This window comes from Mustela nigripes, chromosome 4, assembly GCF_022355385.1.
Source record: "Mustela nigripes isolate SB6536 chromosome 4, MUSNIG.SB6536, whole genome shotgun sequence".
Classification (NCBI taxonomy): Eukaryota; Metazoa; Chordata; class Mammalia; order Carnivora; family Mustelidae; genus Mustela; species Mustela nigripes.
The window spans coordinates 94,737,943-94,748,043 of record NC_081560.1 but is presented as its reverse complement, the minus strand read 5'-3'; the positions used below and the strand labels follow the sequence as shown (position 1 = coordinate 94,748,043).

At 47.1% G+C, this 10,101-nt stretch overlaps 1 protein-coding gene across 1 annotated transcript in view; it reads right to left on the bottom strand.

Annotated features, from left to right (window-relative positions):
- ABCA13 (ATP binding cassette subfamily A member 13) overlaps window positions 1-10,101 on the bottom strand; it is a 319,855-nt gene that overhangs the window by 287,741 nt on the left and 22,013 nt on the right. The gene's annotated exons all lie outside the window — the stretch shown is intronic.

Sequence of the window (10,101 nt, the reverse complement as noted above, 5' to 3'; positions counted from 1 at the left end):
CAGGGAGCCTGCTTCCGTCTCTCTCTCTCTGCCTGCCTCTCCGACTAGACTACTTGTGATTTCGGGCTCTCTGCTCAGCAGGGAGCCTGCTTCCGTCTCTCTCTCTCTGCCTGCCTCTCCGACTACTTGTGATTTCTCTCTGTCAAATAAATAAATAAAATCTTAAAAAAAAAAAAAAAAAAAAAAAAAAGAAAGCACTTATCATTCCTGAATAAAGGATTAAAAGGAAGCTCTCCTGGGAACCCAGAGAATTAGCACACAATAGAAAATACTGTAATTCAAGACAAATTTCCCTGTGAATAACTGGTTGTGTGGGTTTTTTTTTTCTTTTCTTTCTTTTTTTAAAGATTTTTTTAAAATATTTTATTCATTTATTGGAGAACGCAAGGGAGCACAAGCAGGGGAGGGGCAGAGGGAGAGGGAGAAGCAGACTCCTCGCTGAGCAGAGAGCCCGATGTGGGACTTGATCCCAGGACCCTGAGATCATGACCTGAGCCAAAGACAGAGGCTTAACCCACTGAGCCACCCAGGTACCCCTAAGATTTTATTTCTGAGTAATCTCTGCACCCAACATGGGGCTCAAACGCACAACCCCAAGGTCAAGGGTCACACGCTCCACCGACTGAGCTGGCCAGGCATCCCGTACTTTTTTTTCTAATTGTTATTTCAAAACTACCTCCATTGTCTGGAAAACCAGATTAGGAACCATTACTAACATGAGAAATGTTTATAGCAGAAAAAAATACAAAGAAAATCCCAGATTAAATATTGGTGTGTGTGTGTGCTCATGGTGCTCCGGGGAAATCCCAGAACTGTAATAGGATTGGGGTGGATAGCAATTTCCACGTTCCTGAATCCAGATGTGTCTTTGGTCTGTTACCAAGGAATATCTCACAAGGTATAGAACGCTGTAGGGGGTGGTGGGATCAGGACCCGTAAAAAGGCCACTTGCAAAAGAATCAGGAAGAAAAGGAAAAGGAAAAGTCACTTGCCAGGTGACGGAACTTCCTTCTCCACCCTCAGACCACTAATGAAACCATCCTTTCAGAGGACCAGGAACCAAGGATCAGCTCTAGCAACACTCACACGTTTCCAGAAAACGGTCTGAGGATCTCAGAAGCAGGAAAATTGCTCAGGTCCACCCCTCAGGTTCCCAACGAAAGGTTCCCGTGGGGTCATAGTGTTTCTCAAATGGTGTGTCCCTTGAAAAGTCCTCTGAATTACATAGTAGGGTCCACATCCAGTGTGGAACGTGGGGCTCGAACTCACAACCCTGAGATCAAGACCTGAGCTGAGGTCAAAAATGAGATGCTCGACCGACTGAGCCATGCAGGAGCCCCAGAAAATCTTCTTTGAAACAGGACCCTAATATTACGTACCTAAGAGGGTTGGTGGAGGGTCAGCAGAAGGAAGGTGCGTAAGACCTCAGCCCAGAATCCAGCACCCAGCTGTCTGTAAATAAGAATGATGGGCAAAGCTAACACCCCTGACCCCGGGATAGGACTCATTTTTAGCCTAAGAGCTGCAGGGACAAGCAAGCAAGATAAAGCAATAAATTTTTCTTTCACCATCTCTGCTATTTTTCCCTGTTAGTTAGGACAAGACCATTTCCTACAGAATTAGAATGATTTCTTAAGACATCAGAGTCAAGGGCGCCTGGGTGGCTCAGTGGGTTAAAGCCTCTGCCTTCAACTCAGGTCATGAATTCAGGGTCTTGGGATCGAGTCCCACATCGGACTTCTCACTCAGCAGGGAGCCTGCTTCTCTCTCTGCCCTCCCCCTGACTCATGATCTCTCTCTTTCTCAATCTCTCAAATAAATGAAATCTTTGGAAACAAACAAAAAAAAGAATAAACAGTTGGCACACCCAATAAGACAACAGACCTTAAGAGCATGATGATCTTCAGTAAACGATAAAGCAATCTCCTGAAGTTATAATCTATATAATTCAACTTATGTAACCTTATATAAATGTATCTAAATTCTGTATGATACATAATATAATTTATATGTAATTATATCTCTAAGGAGAAGAGTAGGGAGGCACAGAACATGCTAGCACTTGCTGGGGACAAGATGAGGATAGGGGGTGAGCACGGCTATACAGGAAGAACATGGGGATTTTCTGTGCATTGATCAAACCAATACAAGATATTGATTGTGATGGTGGTTACATGAATCTATATGAGAGATCAAATTGTATAGCAACACACACACACACACACACACAAATGAGTGGATGTAAAAGTGATGAGAATAGAATAAGACCCATAGTCTACTTAGCAGTGTGGTACCCATGTCAACTTCCTGGTTTTGATATCATACTAGAGTTACAGAGGATGTCACTATATGAGGAAACCAAACTCAATGAACTGTTTTACAACTCTTTATATCTATAATCACTTTAAGATGGATTAAAAAATAAAGTCAAAAATAAGTGTCAAACTCAGGCAACAAAATTTACAACTTATATGACAAAAGGTTTACCTCCTTAATATGTAAAGAAGAAAAAAATCGTGAATCAAGAGAAAAAATGGACAAAGGACATGAATAAATATTTCCTAGGAAAATAAGTAGAAGCTGTACATGGAGATACAGAAATAGGTTCAACATTCCCATAATAAGAAAAAAGCAAATAAAACGGCACTGATGTCTCATTTCTCATCAGTTTCCTAACAGAAATGTAGAAGTTCAACCACATCTTTCCTGGTTTCACCACAGGGGGAACAAAACTATCCTCACATCTTGGGAGACAGAATGCAGAATATTACAATCTCCATAAAGGAGCCTTTGGAAAACACCATCAAAATTAAAAATTTATTCATCCCTTCACTTACAATTCTGCTTCTAGAAATCACTCCTACAGATACACATACGCAAGTATGAAGCGGCCAAGTCCATTAGGAAAATACAGCAAAACGCTGGAGTTAGTAAGTCAATAGTGTAGAAAGTGAAATAAAAATTACACCATTTACATAGAAAAGCAACAAAGAGGAAAACCAGAGTATAGTAGAGACAATAAAAGGAGAAAGCAAGTGCCGATACACAAATCCAATATATCAAGTATAAATAGTCCATACATTAAACGGCAAAGACTGTCAGAGTGGATAATAAAGAGAATTAACTATATGCTGTCTAAACTGCAAATCTGTAAAGACACAGACAGCCAAAAGGTTAAGAGATGGGAAAAGATCTATCATGAGACACTAAGCCAAAGAAAACTACAACATCTACATAAATATCCAACAAAGCCGTCTTCAAAACACGGGCTATAAACAGGGAGAAAGAGATTACGTATCCTTCTATGATACATCGTGTAGTAGGCATGTTATTTGTTGCATACATAAGAAACCACATTCTGTGCATCATATAAGTAGTACAGCATCCCTCGGTCACATGAAATGAGTCCTTGAGGAAAACCTAACAATTTGAATGTGTGTCTGCTAACACCAGAGCTTTGAAGGAAACAGAGCAAGAACCAAAAGCACTGAAAAGAAAAAGAAAAATCTACAATTGTGATTGGAGATTTCGGTTCCTTTCTTGTTAATTTATAGAACAAGTGGACAGAAAATCACTAAAGACTTGAAGACTTGCACAACATCCTACCCACCAGCGGAAGGCAAATCGTTTGTTCAGGTTCACATTAAATATTCATTAAAGGAGCGCATAGGCTAGGATGGTTAAAAAATAAAACAAAAACCTCACAAAGTTAAGAAGACTGAAATCACATAGTGTTCTCTGACCACAGTGGAATTACATATAAATTTGTAACAAAAAGACTTAAGGAAAATCTTCAAATGTTTAGAAAGAAAGCATCTGATCTACAAATAACCCACAAGTGGCATTCGGTTAATATTTTGAACTTACTGCCAATGAAAAGACATCATGTCAGAATTTATGATGGTTTAACACAGTGCCCAGAAGAGAAAGTGGGTAAACGAGAACACGTGGATGCAGAAAGTCCTAAGGGATATATTACAAAGGCACTAGCAGTTAGTGTCCACATTATGAGTTTTTAGAACAGGGTCACATGGGTGGCTCAGTCAGTGAAGCTTGCGAGTCTTGAGCTCAGGGTTGTGAGTTCAAGCCCCTTGTTGGGCATGGAGCCTACTTTAAAAAAAAAAAAAAGATGCCCAAGTTCATCGGGGAAATGTAAATCAAAACCACAAAGAGACCCGGATGGCAACACCCGAAGGACAGGGCAGGGTATGGATCAACTGAGCCCTTATGCACCGCAGCTGGGAAGGAGAGAGGGAGAGAGCCATCCTGTAAACAATGAGTTTCTCGAAACATTAAACACAGTGTCGTCATCTGACCTCCCATACACCCAAGACAAACGAAAACCTAAGTTCATACTTATACGAACTTAAAATGCATAGTCAGAGCAGTGTAATTCACAATAGCCAAAACGTAGGAACCCCTCAGTCAGCTGCACAACAGAACTTGGCAGCAATGAAAGGGAATGAAGGGGCTGACACTTCCCACTGCGAGGAACCTTCGAGACGTCCCGCTAAGTGGAAGAAGCCAATTACAAAAATACCCGTAAGTGGTGTCTTTCCGTCTCTGAGACTTCCAGAGCAGTCCAATCTCTAGCCCCAGAAAACAGGTGAGTGGATGGGTAGGCTAGGAGCTGGGGAGTCGGGGAGGAAATTCTAATGAATACAAGTGCTTTGGATTTATTTTGGTTGGGGGGAGTGATGAAAAATGTCCTAAAATTATGGTGGTGGAGGCACAGCTCTGTGAATACACCACAAACTATCAACTTCCACACCTTAATTAAGGGTCAATGTTATGGTATGTGAATTAATTCTCTATAAGGCTTTATTTATTTTCAATGTAATTCCAATAAAAATCCCAGCAGGCTTTTTTGTAAGAATAAACAAGAGGATTTTAAAGTTTACATGGGGATGCCTGGGTGGCCCAGTTGGTTAAGCAGCTGCCTTCAGCTCGGGTCATGATCCTGGAGTCCTGGGATCGAGTCCCTGCATCAGGCTCCCCGATCGGCTGGGAGCCTGCTTCTCCCTCTGTCTGCTGCTCCCCCTGCTTTTGCTCTTGCTCTCGCTCTCTCTCTGTCTGATAAATAAATAAATAAAATATTTAAAAATAAAATAAAGTTTACATGGAAATTCAAGAGCTAGAAGAACTAAAATAATTTTGAAAAACATAATGAAGATGAAGGTCTTATTTTGAGACCTCATTTCGAGACCTTCACTACAGTGATGGTTACTAAGAATATTTGTCATAGGATCACTAAAATAGGAGAGTGCAGCAACACAACTACCATATTATTATTGGATTAGCCAGCTCTTAACCAAAGCACCAACATGGTTTAGTGGGTAGAGGATAGCCTTTTCGAAGAATGGTACTAGCACAGCTGAGCTCCCATAAGTTAAAATACAAGGTAAAGTCCAACACGTGCTCCATCTCGTAGATAAAAATTAACTCCAAATGGATCGTGCACCTAAACAAAAAGTTAAAACTGTAAAACCCCTAAAAGAAAGAGAAAAATCCTCTTTCCTCTAGGAGGACATCTTCAAGACCTTAACTGAGGTAAATTATCCCGTTAGGAAGCAACACAAAAAGCACCCAAACAAACAAGAAATCTGCTGCTCTTCAAAAGACGGGTCACAGCTGGGAACAAAATAGTCATGATACATCTTTCACATCAATGGCTTGTATCCACAATATGTAAAGAACCCTAAGGATTCAATAAAAACCAAGACTAAAATGCAGCGATTAATTGTAAAAAGATTTGACCAAACACTTCACACATACAAAGTTCACATGGCCAGTAAATACATGAAAAGAGAATTCACCATCTCTCTTATGGCTCCCAGACCCAAATCCAACATGTGGAGGGTCCCCGCCCTCTTCACAACACCAAACAATCGTCAGACACCAGCAGAGTGTCCAAGGATTCCGTGCACTTCTGACACCATCTACCCAGAGACAGCATCAGACCCCACAGGTGAAGGGCTCGGTTCCCTAGCACCATCCCAACTCCTCTCCAGACGCCAGCCGTTGTCATTGTTGTCAATGGTGCTTCTCACCACCTGCTACACACTGGAGGCTCCAACGGTCCCCTCCAAAGGCTTGATTAATTTGCTGGGATGACTCATAGAACCAGGGAAACACTTAGGTTTACCAGTTTATTAAAGGATATAACAAAAGATACCAGCCAACAGTCAGAGGGAACAGCTGCCCCAGAAGAGGTCTGGGGAGGTGGTGCAGGGCTCCCCTGCCTCCCCAGGAAGCACTATCCCCAAACTCCCTGTGGTCACCAACACAGAAGCTCTCCGAACTTTGTCCTTTTGGGTTTTCATGAGGGCCCCCTTACATGCACAGGATTGATTAAATCATGGGCCATTGGCAGATTGAACCTTCAACCCCTCACCCCTCCTGGGAAGGGAGGGGGAGGGGTCGGGAGTGGAGCCTGAAAGATCCATCCCTCTAATCACCAGGTTGGCTCCCCCGGCAACCAGTACCCACCCCCACCCTACCCCCACCCGGGGAGGGACCCCAAATCACCATGATTAGCAAAACAAAGACAAATCCTGAGCTAAATTTAGGAAATCCCCCCAGACTGGGGGTCCGGAGCCAGAAATCAGGGATGAAAACCATCAGTCAGATGACCACAGACCTATTTCTTAGAAATCACGGTATGACTGCATCGTTCACGATTAGAAAAATGTCAAAACTACACTCGGATAATGCAAGTTGACCCTGAGAATGGCTGAAAGTAACAGCAAGAAGTGGGGCGTCTGGGCCCCTCTTACACGGCCGTGAGGAGCAGAACATTGTACACGTGCTCTAGGAACCAGTGCAGGGGTGTGTTATGCAGCTAAACGCCCATGAAACCCCCATCCCAGGGGAGATGAGCGGCACACCCATCCTTGAGCAAGGAACAGATCAACACGATGGAGGGCCTCTACACCGTGCAGCGTGGAGAGAGCAAGATAGAGACCCTTGCACTGAACCATGGCGCCAGCAGCCATGAGACAAGGCCCTGGCCCGATCCAGCCGATGACACCCCCAGAGCGGAGGACCAGCAGAGCCGAGGGGCTGAGCCAGTACTGGTGCTGGGCGGGCTCTTGGCTAAGCTCCGGGAAGGGGCCTGGACATAACCCCCAGGATGCTGTGAACTTGACTTTCCTCTGTGGCTCCTTAGAGAGGAAACTGTAAAGGAGAAGGAAAGGGCCTGAAGGCGACAAAGAAGTTGAAATTAGTTCCATGGTTGCAGCCCCATAGAAACCATGCAGGTCTGTCAGTGTCACAGACAAGGCCATCCTGATGTTCCCGTCTCCCAACACCCTGACGATTCCCCTTCATTTCCGAGGTCACGAATGGAGAGGGGACCCAAAACGTCTGGAACAAGATCAACCCCAGGGGCCTCTGGGCTGGTGGAACAAGTCCAGGGGTACAGAGTCCGGAAGGAAACACTCCTAACAACGATGCCACAGAGAGGCCACAAAGAAAACTACTCCAGGGCCAGGGTTTCCTGTGGAAGGGGACCTGTGACCACGGAGGGGTAAAGCCTGACAGTGTGAGGGCAAGAGGAGGGAGAGCGTAACGGGGAGGGGACAGAAACGTGTAATCGCAGAAGGACCGACGGGGCCATGAGCATGGACAGAATCCTCCTGGACTCCCACTAAGCACCTGGACTCCTGGACGTCCCCCGCATCCTCCATCCTTTGAAGGGACAAGGATGGAACTCTTAGCTGCCTTGGAAGGAGATCGAGGCTTCGGCTGGTTGTAAAGGAGCCTGGAATGGACAGAAGTGGAAAGGCAGAAACGGGGCCGACACGCAGGGCAGGGTGCAAAGCGTGCTCAGGAAGCCCAGAAGCCGGGAGGAGCGGCAGGAGTCAGACCGCAGGGCAGGAGGGACTGGAGGGGATCCTCCAGGGCTCGGGGTGGACCTGAGAAGGAAGAAACAGGACAGAGCCGACAGGAGGGCATGAGGACCGCGGGAGAGCAGGGCGCCCCACACCAGAGAGAAGACAGTCCCAGGGTGCGTGCTGTCTGCCACGGAGCTGTCCACGTAGAAAGGGGGCGACGGGTATGTGGGCATGAGATGTGCTTTTGTGCCATGGCTTTGCCTTAAAAGCACAGGAATGATGCTGGACACCGAGTGAGAACGTCCGCTTAACCTGCTTCCCGGGATGACTCACGCGGGAGCCCTGGGACCCTCCTGTCAGGGCCAAGGCCAAGCTCCCCACAAAGTCACAAATGCAGAAGTCGATTTTCATACTCACTTCCTCCAGCAGGTGAAACAGGGGACTTGTGCCCAGGATGAACTTTCCCAGGGGCATGACAAAGGGCGTGAAAATCCACACACAAAACTCACCGTGATAACGTTTAAAGAGACTTGAAACGGATACTTGGGCTCTCTGACACGTGGAAGCTGAGCCAGTTCCCACCGCAGGGCGATCGGAAGGGAGTCTTGGCACAGCTTTGGAGGTCAAGGCCGTTCACAGCTGAATCAAGAGGGGGACAAGCCCGCAGTACGGCCAGGTGGCAGGTCCCAGCTGGGAGCTGCAAGAGGCGGTGTTCTCACTCCCCTGTGTCTGTCCCCAGCACTGTCTGCGGGTGTCTTTTTCTGCCTCATCTTGCACCTGTCAGACCACTGCCTCAGGCACCTGTAGACGCCCAGAGGCATTCCAGGCACAGGGGGCCCCCTGGATGAGGTGCAAAACCCTGGCAGCAGGTTTGGGACAGTCCCTGCATTTCAGGGAAGTGAAGGAGGGGGTAGGGAAGTGGTGAGCACGGTGGGGGAAAGAGGGTAGCTCTTTCGTGGTGAGGACCCACAGTCTCTCACGGTTACAGCCGAGCAACAAGAACTCGCTATCACTACCGGGCCACGCATGGTGCCAGGGGTCTCTTGGACTTTGTCCTCCAAACTCATGGCGCTGGAGGCAGGGAAGCGAGACCCGAGATTCAGAGAGGTCGAGGAACGTGCACAGATGCCCAGAAGTAAGCAAGAACGGGGCCATTGTTTGGGGGCAAAGCCCACGTCTCCTACTTCAACAGCACCTCGGTGTCCATTCTGAGGGAGGAAGCGATGCGGGGCCCTGGGGCAGAGAGGCCGGCAAGCTCAAGGCCTCCTAAACCTAAACCAGCAAGAGGCCTTTACACTTGTATACTCCTACCCTCGCTTTGCACGCAAGAAGACACCTCACTGCTCCGGGGTTAAGACTTCAGACGGCTCCTGAATGATTTTCTCTCTGTCATACTTTTAGATCACCTGTCGCAAAAACATCTCTAAGCACCCCGGATAAACACCGTACCAGACGTGTCCAAAATGACCTGGAAACTTCCCTTTTTCTGCTTGTAACTGCAAGTGGAGAGATGAAGATGGGAGAGGTCTTAGAGCAGCCAACGCCGGGAAGCGCAGACAAAACCAAACCCAGATTTCATGCCTGGCCCAGTCGACCCAGCAGCCCCTTCCCTTGGTCTCTACCTCTGCTGAAAGAAGCTTCGAGAGCACTCAGGATCCTCAAAGCCAAACCCCCCTTTTCCTGACTTTTCTCCCAGGACACACATAAGCCCTTTCTCTGTGTGGTCTTTGATGCCAAAAGACCCCCCCCCCCCCGCCAGGCTGCCACAGGGTGCCTTGGCTCGAGGAATTGCCACCTGTCCCAGGTAGGTCAACTAGAAGGCGGTAAACACCACTGTGTTCACCTGATCATAGCCACACAGGAGCCAAGTCCGAAAGAGCACAGCAGGAAAACCCCAGTGGGAGCCCCTCACAGACGCTGGCTTGACGGCATCTGGCACCAAAATGCACTGTTGGCCAAAAGATTAATTCCGAAGCCGGGTGTCTCAGCTACAGAAAACAAACTTACCCGCGAGTGACATTTGTGAATCAGTGGTCGCTTTGTGGTCCCAGCGACAGCCGTGAGAAGACCTCCCGAAACCAGTCGTTACCGCAGACGTTCTCATGGGAATCTGCACTTACCACCACTGATCATCTTGTAACCGTGAATCCTGGCCTGTGCGGGCTCTCCGACCTCCCCCGAACCATGGCCTGTGCGGGCTCTCCGACCTCCCCCGAACCATGGCATGTGCAGGCTCTCCGACCTCCCCCAAACCATGAGGCTTTCC